Source organism: Zea mays, chromosome 7 (genome assembly GCF_902167145.1).
Source record: "Zea mays cultivar B73 chromosome 7, Zm-B73-REFERENCE-NAM-5.0, whole genome shotgun sequence".
NCBI lineage: Eukaryota > Viridiplantae > Streptophyta > Magnoliopsida > Poales > Poaceae > Zea > Zea mays.
Window position 1 is genome coordinate 129,003,418 of NC_050102.1, and position 11,139 is coordinate 129,014,556.

Genomic DNA, 11,139 nt, shown 5'->3' on the forward strand with positions numbered 1-11,139 from the left:
TTCTCCTTGTCGTTGATCACAATTCCCTTCCCCTTAGGATCCATCTCTTCGGGCGGTTAGTCCCTTTCTTGAAGAGAACGGCTCTGATACCAATTGAGAGCACCTAGAGGGGGGGGGGGTGAATAGGTGATCCTGTAAAACTTCAAAACTTAAGCCACAAAAACTTGTTAAGTGTTAGCACAATTATGGCCAAGTGGCTAGAGAGGAGTCAAAACACAATAACCACAAGAAATCAATCACAGAGATGACACGGTAGTTATCCCGTGGTTCGGCCAAGTACAAAACTTGCCTACTTCCACGTTGTGGCGTCCCAACGGACGAGAGTTGCACTCAACTCCTCTCAAGTGATCCAATGATCAACTTGAATACCACGGTGTTCTTGCTTTTCTTTTCTCAATCCCGTTTGCGAGGAATCTCCACAATTTGGAGCCTCTCGCCCTTACAAAAGATGTTCACAGAGAATCACGGAGCAAGGGAGGGAATGAGCAACGCACACAAGACTTCAAAAGATCAGAGCAACACGCACACAAGCAGCAATAAGAGCTCGCAACACAACTCAAAGAGTACACAACTCCACAAGAGCTCTATATGCTATCACAATGAATCGAATGCGCTAGATCAATGTCTTGGTGCTTAGAAAGGTTGTAGGAATGCTTGGTTTCCTCCTCCATGCGCCTAGGGGTCCCTTTTATAGCCCCAAGGCAGCTAGGAGCCGTTGAGAACAAATCCAGAAGGCTATCCTTGCCTTCTGTCGTAGGGCGCACCGGACAGTCCGGTGCACACCGGACACTGTCCGGTGCCCGATTTCTTTCCTTAACAGGCGCAGCCGACCGTTGCCGACCATTGCAGATCTGGCGCACCGGACAGTCCGGTGCACACCGGACAGTCCGGTGCTTCCTTCCGTCCGTTGGCTCGGCCACGTGTCGCGCGCCGATCGCGCGGCCGACCGTTGGCCCGGCCGACCGTTGGCTCACCGGACAGTCCGGTGCACACCGGACAGTCCGGTGAATTTTAGCCGAAGTCGCTGGAGAAAAACCCGAGAGCAGCCTCTTCGGCCGAGGCAGCCTGGCGCACCGGACACTGTCCGGTGCTCCACCGGACACTGTCCGGTGCACCACCGGACAGTCCGGTGCCCCAGACCGAAACAGCCCCTTGGCTGTACACAGCCAAGTCTTCTCTTCTCTTCTTCTTTCTGTTTCTAACACTTAGACAAGAATATTAGTACACAAAACCAATGTACTAAGGCTTAGAAACATACCTTAACTTGTGATTTGCATTTTGTTCATCCATGGGCATATTTTCACATTTAAGCACTTGTGTTTGCACTCAATCACCAAAATACTTAGAAATGACCCAAAGGCACATTTCCCTTTCAGGTACTCACTATCTTCAAAGCCGGGAGGTTGCTCAACATAGACCTCTTCCTTGATTGGTCCATTGAGGAAGGCACTCTTCACGTCCATTTGGTAAAGCTTGAAGCCATGGTAAGTAGCATAGGCCAATAATATACGAATTGACTCAAGCCTAGCTACGTGTGCATAGGTTTCACCGAAATCCAAACCTTCGACTTGGGAGTATCCTTTGGCCACAAGTCGGGCTTTGTTCCTTGTCACCACACCATGCTCGTCTTGCTTGTTGCAGAAAACCCATTTGGTTCCTACAACATTTTGATTAGGACGTGGAACCAAATGCCATACCTCGTTCCTAGTGAAGTTGTTGAGCTCCTCTTGCATCGCCACCACCCAATCCGAATCTTGAAGTGCTTCCTCTACCCTGTGTGGCTCAATAGAGGAAACAAAGGAGTAATGCTCACAAAAATGTGCAACACGAGATCTAGTGGTTACCCCCTTATGAATGTCATCGAGGATGGTGTCGATGGGGTGATCTCGTTGGATTGCTTGATGGACTCTTGGGTGTGGCGGCCTTGCTTCTTCATCCTCCTTGTCTTGATCATTTGCATCTCCCCCTTGATCATTGCCGTCATCTTGAGGTGGCTCATTTACTTGATCTTCTACTTCATCAACTTGAGCTTCATCCTCATTTTGAGTTGGTGGAGATGCTTGAGTGGAGGAGGATGGTTGATCTTGTGCATTTGGAGGCTTTTCGGATTCCTTAGGACACACATCCCCAATGGACATGTTCCTTAGCGCGATGCACGGAGCCTCTTCAATACCTATCTCATCAAGATCAACTTGCTCTTCTTGAGAGTCGTTAGTCTCATCAAACACAACGTCACAAGAAACTTCAACTTGTTCGGAGGACTTGTTAAAGACTCTATATGCCCTTGTGTTTGAATCATATCCTAGTAAAAAGCCTTCTACAGTCTTAGGAGCAAATTTAGATTTTCTACCTCTTTTAACAAGAATAAAACATTTGCTACCAAAGACTCTAAAATATGAAATATTGGGCTTTTTACCGGTTAGGAGTTCGTATGATGTCTTCTTGAGGATTCGTGAAAGGGAAATGTGCCCTTGGGCCATTTCTAAGTATTTTGGTGATTGAGTGCCAACACAAGTGCTTAAATGTGAATTTATGCTCATGGATGGACAAAGTGCAAATCAAGAGTAAAGGTATGTTTCTAAGCCTTAGTACATTGGTTTTATGTACTAATATACTTGTCTAAGTGTTAGAAACAGAAAGAAGAAGAAAAGAAAAGAGATGAAAAAAGGCTTGGCTGGGTACAGCCAAGACTCAGCTCGGTCTGGCACACCGGACTGTCCGGTGGTGCACCGGACAGTGTCCGGTGCGCCAGGCTGACTCGGCGCGAAGTGGCCGCTCTCGGGAATTCGCCGACGGCGTACGACTAAAATTCACCGGACTGTCCGGTGTGCACCGGACTGTCCGGTGAGCCAACGGTCGGCCGGGCCAACGGTCGGCCGCGCGATCTGCGCGGGACACGTGGCCGAGCCAACGGCTAGAAGGGGGCACCGGACTGTCCGGTGTGCACCGGACATGTCCGGTGCGCCAACGGCTCTCTGGCGGCCAACGGTTGGCTGCGCCATTTTAGGAAGGAAATCGGGCACCGGACAGTGTCCGGTGTGCACCGGACTGTCCGGTGCACCCGACGACAAAAGGCAAGATTGGCCTTCCAGATTTGCTCTCAACGGCTCCTAGCTGCCTTGGGACTATAAAAGGGACCCCTAGGCGCATGGAGGAGAACACCAAGCAACCTTAGAGCATTCTTGATCATCCACACTCAGTCTTTGCGCATTCGTTTGTCATTCTCAGTGATTCGAGCTCCGTTCTAGTGAGAACTTTGAGATAGTCTTTTGAGCTCGATTCTTGGCCGTGTGTGTGCGCATTTTGCTGTGGATTTGTGTGTGTTGCTTCTCTCCCTTACTCCGTGCTTCTTTGTGAACTTCAAGTGTAAGGGCGAGAGACTCCAAGTTGTGGAGATTCCTCGCGAACGCGATAAGAAAAGAAAAGCATAACACTGTGGTATTCAAGTTGATCATTGGATCACTTGAGAGGAGTTGAGTGCAACTCTCGTCCGTTGGGACGCCACAACGTGGAGTAGGCAAGTTTTGTACTTAGCCGAACCACGGGATAAACCACTGTGTCTTCTCTGTGTTGAACTTCTTGTGGTTATCGTATTGTGCAAGATCTTCTCTCTAGCCACTTGGCATTAACTGTGCTAACGCTTAATCAAAGTTTTGTGGCTTAAGTTTTTAAGTTTTACAGGATCACCTATTCACCCCCCCTCTAGGTGCTCACAATTGGTATCGGAGCCGTTCTCTTCAAGAAAGGGACTAACCGCCCGAAGAGATGGATCCTAAGGGCAAGGGGATGGTGATCAACGACAAGGAGAAGGAGACCTTCGTCAACGAGCTCAATGATGACAAGCCCACCGACTCAGGCTCGGGCCACAAAAGAAAAGACGGGAGGAAGAAGAAGACAAGGCGCATCAAGGAAATTGTCTACTACGATAGCGACGAATCTTCCTCCTCCCAAAAGGACGACGACGACCACGATAGACGAAAGACGGTTAACTCAAACTTTTCTTTCGATTATTCACGCATCCCGCATAGTTCAAATGCTCAATTGCTCCCCATTCCACTTGGCAAGCCCCCTCACTTTGATGGAGAGGACTATGGATTTTGGAGCCACAAAATGCGTACTCACCTGTTTTCTCTCCATCCAAGCATTTGGGAGATTGTGGAAAGTGGAATGAAATTTGATAGCTCGGATAGTCCTGTGTTTATTAATGGACAGATTCATAAAAATGCACAAGCTACTACTGTGTTGCTAGCCTCTTTGTGCAGGGACGAGTATCACAAGGTGAGCGGCCTGGACAATGCCAAGCAGATCTGGGACACCCTCAAGATCTCTCATGAGGGAAACGACGTCACCTTGCTCACCAAAATGGAGTTGGTGGAAGGCGAGCTTGGACGGTTCGCGATGATAAGGGGCGAGGAGCCGACACAAACATACAACCGGCTCAAGACCCTTATCAACAAAATAAGGAGCTACGGGAGCACGCGATGGACGGACCACGACGTCGTCCGCCTAATGCTAAGGTCATTTACCGTTCTTGATCCTCATTTGGTGAACAATATTCGTGAAAATCCCAGGTACACCAAGATGTCGCCCGAAGAAGTTCTTGGGAAATTCGTTAGCGGGCGAATGATGATCAAGGAGGCGAGGTACGTGGACGACGCCTTGAATGGTCCGATCAACGAGCCGCAACCCCTTGCTCTCAAGGCAACACGAAGCAAGGAGGCGCTACCTGGCAAGGTGGCACAGATTGAGGCGGCCGGACTTAATGATGAAGAGATGGCTCTCATCATCAAAAGATTCAAGACGGTGCTTAAAGGTCGCAAGGGACAGCCAATCAAGACCAAAGCCAAGGGGAAGCGCTCATGCTTCAAATGCGGTAAGCTTGGTCATTTTATTGCTAACTGTCCCGACAATGATAGTGACCAGGATCAAGGGAACAAGAGGGAGAAAAAGAAGAACTATAAGAAGGCAAAGGGCGAGGCTCATCTTGGCAAGGAGTGGGATTCGGACTGCTCCTCGTCCGACTCTGATAATGAGGGACTCGCCGCCACTGCCTTCAACAAGTCATCCCTCTTCCCCAACGAGCGTCACACTTGCCTCATGGCAAGGGAGAAGAAAGTAAGCACTCCTAATACTAGTACTTATGCTTCTTCAAGTGAGGATGAGTCTAGTGATGATGATGAGATAGATTACTCATGCTTATTCAAGGGATTAGATAGAACTAAGGTAGACAAAATTAATGAATTGATTGATGCCTTGAATGATAGGAATAAACTGTTAGAAAAGCAAGATGATTTGTTGTATAAAGAACATGATAAATTTGTAGAAGCTCAGAAATCTCTTGCTCTAGAAATTAAAAGGAATGAAATGCTCTCTAGTGAATTATCTTCTTGTCATGAAACTATTGCTAAGTTAAAGAGATTTAATGATGATTTAAATGCTAAACTAGAAGTAGCTAGTAAATCTAATTCTTGTATAGAAATTGTTGAAACTTGTAATAGGTGTAAAGATTTTGACATTGATGCTTGTAGTGATCATTTAGTTTCAATTTCTAAATTAAATGAGGAATTAGCTAGTCTTAATGCCCAACTTAAGACTAGCAAGAATGAATTTGACAAGCTAAAATTTGCAAGGGATGCCTACACGATTGGTAGACACCCCTCAATTAAGGATGGACTTGGCTACAAGAGGGAAGCCAAGAACTTGACAAGCCATAAGGCCCCCATCTCCGCCAAGGAGAAAGGAAAGGCCCCTATGGCTAGTAGTGTGCAAAAGAACCATGCTTTTATGTACCATGATAGGAGACAATCTAGAAATGCTTATAGAAGTTGTAATGCATATAATGCCTTTGATTCTCATGCCATGTTTGCTTCTAGTTCTTCTTATGTGCATGATCGAAATGTTGGTAGGAGAAATGTTGTTCATAATTTGCCTAGGAGAAATGTTGTTAATGTTCCTAGGAAAGTAAATGAACCTTCTACAATATATCATGCTTTAAATGCTTCTTTTGCTATTTGTAGAAAGGATAGGAAGATAGTTGCTAGAAAATTAGGGGCAAGATGCAAGGGAGACAAAACTTGCATTTGGGTCCCTAAGGATATTTGTGCTAACCTTGCAGGACCCAACATGAGTTGGGTACCTAAGACCCAAGCCTAAATTTGCCTTGCAGGTTTATGCATCCGGGGGTTCGAGCTGGATTATTGACAGCGGATGCACAAACCATATGACGGGGGAGAAGAAGATGTTCACCTCCTACGTCAAAAACAATGATTCCCAAGATTCAATAATATTCGGTGATGGGAATCAAGGCAAGGTAAAAGGGTTAGGTAAAATTGCAATCTCAAATGAGCACTCTATCTCTAATGTGTTTTTAGTAGAGTCTCTTGGATATAATTTGCTATCTGTTAGTCAATTATGCAATATGGGATATAACTGTTTGTTTACAAATGTAGATGTGTCTGTCTTTAGAAGATGTGATGGTTCACTAGCTTTTAAGGGTGTACTAGACGGCAAGCTTTACCTAGTTGATTTTGCAAAAGAAGAGGCCGGTCTAGATGCATGCTTAATGGCTAAGACTTGCATGGGCTGGCTGTGGCATCGCCGCTTAGCACATGTGGGGATGAAGAACCTCCACAAGCTTCTAAAGGGAGAACATGTGATAGGTCTAACTAATGTTCATTTCGAAAAAGATAGACCTTGTGCAGCTTGTCAAGCAGGGAAACAAGTGGGAGGCTCTCATCACACCAAAAATGTGATGACAACATCAAGACCCCTGGAGCTGCTACATATGGACCTCTTCGGACCCGTCGCCTATCTGAGCATAGGAGGAAGTAAGTATGGTCTAGTTATTGTTGATGACTTTTCCCGCTTCACTTGGGTGTTCTTTTTGCAGGATAAGTCTGAAACCCAAGGGACCCTCAAGCGCTTCCTCAGGAGAGCTCAAAATGAGTTTGAGCTCAAGGTGAAGAAGATAAGGAGCGACAACGGGTCCGAATTCAAGAACCTTCAAGTAGAAGAGTTCCTTGAGGAGGAGGGGATCAAGCACGAGTTCTCCGCTCCCTACACACCTCAGCAAAATGGTGTGGTAGAGAGGAAGAACAGGACACTCATAGATATGGCGAGGACTATGCTTGGAGAATTCAAGACCCCCGAGTGCTTTTGGTCGGAAGCCGTGAACACGGCTTGCCACGCCATCAACAGGGTCTACCTTCATCGCCTCCTCAAGAAGACTTCGTATGAGCTACTAACCGGTAACAAACCCAATGTATCTTACTTTCGTGTATTTGGGAGCAAGTGCTACATTCTAGTGAAGAAGGGTAGAAATTCTAAATTTGCTCCCAAAGCTGTAGAAGGGTTTTTGTTAGGTTATGACTCAAATACAAAGGCGTATAGAGTCTTCAACAAATCATCGGGTTTGGTTGAAGTCTCTAGCGACGTTGTATTTGATGAGACTAATGGCTCTCCAAGAGAGCAAGTTGTTGATTGTGATGATGTAGATGAAGAAGATGTTCCGACGGCCGCTATACGAACCATGGCGATTGGAGAAGTGCGGCCACAGGAACAAGATGAACGAGATCAACCTTCTTCCTCAACAACGGTGCATCCCCCACCTCAAGATGATGAACAGGTTCATCAAAAGGAGGCGTGTGATCAAGGGGGAGCACAAGATGTTCACGTGATGGAGGAAGAAGCGCAACCGGCACCTCCAACCCAAGTTCGAGCGATGATTCAAAGGGATCATCCCGTCGACCAAATTCTGGGTGACATTAGCAAGGGAGTAACTACTCGATCTCGATTAGTTAATTTTTGTGAGCATTACTCCTTTGTCTCTTCTATTGAGCCTTTCAGGGTAGAGGAGGCCTTGCTAGATCCGGATTGGGTATTGGCCATGCAGGAGGAGCTCAACAACTTCAAAAGGAATGAAGTTTGGACACTGGTGCCTCGTCCTAAGCAAAATGTTGTGGGAACCAAGTGGGTGTTTCACAACAAACAAGACGAGCACAGAGTGGTGACGAGGAACAAGGCTCGACTTGTGGCAAAAGGTTATGCCCAAGTTGCATGTTTGGACTTTGAGGAGACTTTTGCTCCTGTGGCTAGGCTAGAGTCCATTCATATCTTGCTAGCATATGCCGCTCACCATTCTTTCAGGTTGTACCAAATGGATGTGAAGAGCGCTTTCCTCAATGGGCCGATCAAGGAGGAGGTGTACGTGGAGCAACCCCCTGGCTTTGAGGATGAACGGTACCCCGACCACGTGTGTAAGCTCTCTAAGGCGCTCTATGGACTTAAGCAAGCCCCAAGAGCATGGTATGAATGCCTTAAAGACTTTTTAATTGCTAATGCTTTCAAGGTTGGGAAAGCTGATCCAACTCTCTTTACAAAGACATGTGATGGTGATTTGTTTGTGTGCCAAATTTATGTCGATGACATAATATTTGGTTCTACTAACCAAAAGTCTCGTGAAGAGTTTAGCAGGGTGATGACGCAGAAATTCGAGATGTCTATGATGGGCGAGTTGAACTACTTCCTTGGGTTCCAAGTGAAGCAACTCAAGGATGGCACCTTCATCTCTCAAACGAAGTACACGCAAGACTTGCTGAAGCGGTTTGGGATGAAGGACGCCAAGCCCGCAAAGACTCCGATGGGAACCGACGGACACACCGACCTCAACAAAGGAGGAGAATTGAAAGGGAAAAGGTGGACTTGGACCATGAAAGACTTCCACTGCACTCCGATGAGAGGGTAACTTATTCCAAGTTCATCTCATGAACTCTTATTGCCATCTGCTCTTAATTGAAGATTTTGGTGAGGCAATGGGGTTATCGGGCCAAGATTGATCCCGTTTTGGTGCTTGATGCCAAAGGGGGAGAAAATCAAGGCCAAAGCAATAAATGGATCAGCTACCACTTGAGAAATTTTGAAAATAATAAAATAGAGCTTTTTGTTTTATCAAAACTCTTTTATTGTCTCTCTTGTCAAAAGTTGGCTTCTTGTGGGGAGAAGTGTTGATTATGGGAAATAGGGGGAGTTTTTGAAATCTTTGATCAATCTCTTTTGGAATGACTCTCTTTATGCTTCAACATGTGTGTTTGACTTAGAGATAGATATTTGAGTTTGATTTGCAAAAACAAACCAAGTGGTGGCAAAGGATGATCCATATATGCCAAAATTGAATCAAAATAAATTTGAGTTTTATTTGAAGTGATATTGCACTTGTTCTAGTTGCTTTATGTTGTGTTGGCATAAATCACCAAAAAGGGGGAGATTGAAAGGGAAATGTGCCCTTGGGCCATTTCTAAGTATTTTGGTGATTGAGTGCCAACACAAGTGCTTAAATGTGAATTTATGCTCATGGATGGACAAAGTGCAAATCAAGAGTAAAGGTATGTTTCTAAGCCTTAGTACATTGGTTTTATGTACTAATATACTTGTCTAAGTGTTAGAAACAGAAAGAAGAAGAAAAGAAAAGAGATGAAAAAAGGCTTGGCTGGGTACAGCCAAGACTCAGCTCGGTCTGGCACACCGGACTGTCCAGTGGTGCACCGGACAGTGTCCGGTGCGCCAGGCTGACTCAGCGCGAAGTGGCCGCTCTCGGGAATTCGCCGACGGCGTACGGCTAAAATTCACCGGACTGTCCGGTGTGCACCGGACTGTCCGGTGAGCCAACGGTCGGCCGGGCCAACGGTCGGCCGCGCGATCTGCGCGGGACACGTGGCCGAGCCAACGGCTAGAAGGGGGCACCGGACTGTCCGGTGTGCACCGGACATGTCAGGTGCGCCAACGGCTCTCTAGCGGCCAACGGTTGGCTGCGCCATTTTAGGAAGGAAATCGGGCACCGGATAGTGTCCGGTGTGCACCGGACTGTCCGGTGCACCCGACGACAGAAGGCAAGATTGGCCTTCCAGATTTGCTCTCAACGGCTCCTAGCTGCCTTTGGACTATAAAAGGGACCCCTAGGCGCATGGAGGAGAACACCAAGCAACCTTAGAGCATTCTTGATCATCCGCACTCAGTCTTTGCGCATTCGTTTGTCATTCTCAGTGATTCGAGCTCCGTTCTAGTGAGAACTTTGAGATAGTCTTTTGAGCTCGATTCTTGGCCGTGTGTGTGCGCATTTTGCTGTGGATTTGTGTGTGTTGCTTCTCTCCCTTACTCCGTGATTCTTTGTGAACTTCAAGTGTAAGGGCGAGAGACTCCAAGTTGTGGAGATTCCTCGCGAACGCGATAAGAAAAGAAAAGCATAACACTGTGGTATTCAAGTTGATCATTGGATCACTTGAGAGGAGTTGAGTGCAACTCTCGTCCGTTGGGACGCCACAACGTGGAGTAGGCAAGTTTTGTACTTAGCCGAACCACGGGATAAACCACTGTGTCTTCTCTGTGTTGAACTTCTTGTGGTTATCGTATTGTGCAAGATCTTCTCTCTAGCCACTTGGCATTAACTGTGCTAACGCTTAATCAAAGTTTTGTGGCTTAAGTTTTTAAGTTTTACAGGATCACCTATTCACCCCCCTCTAGGTGCTCACAATTAGTATCGGAGCCGTTCTCTTCAAGAAAGGGACTAACCGCCCGAAGAGATGGATCCTAAGGGCAAGGGGATGGTGATCAACGACAAGGAGAAGGAGACCTTCGTCAACGAGCTCAATGATGACAAGCCCACCGACTCAGGCTCGGACCACAAAAGAAAAGACGAGAGGAAGAAGAAGACAAGGCGCATCAAGGAAATTGTCTACTACGACAGCGACGAATCTTCCTCCTCCCAAAAGGACGACGACGACCACGATAGACGAAAGACGGTTAACTCAAACTTTTCTTTCGATTATTCACGCATCCCGCATAGTTCAAATGCTCAATTGCTCCCCATTCCACTTGGCAAGCCCCCTCACTTTGATGGAGAGGACTACGGATTTTGGAGCCACAAAATGCGTACTCACCTATTTTCTCTCCATCCAAGCATTTGGGAGATTGTGGAAAGTGGAATGAAATTTGATAGCTCGGATAGTCCTGTGTTTATTAATGAACAGATTCATAAAAATGCACAAGCTACTACTGTGTTGCTAGCCTCTTTGTGCAGGGACAAGTATCACAAGGTGAGCGGCCTGGACAATGCCAAGCAGATCTGGGACACCCTCAAGATCTCTC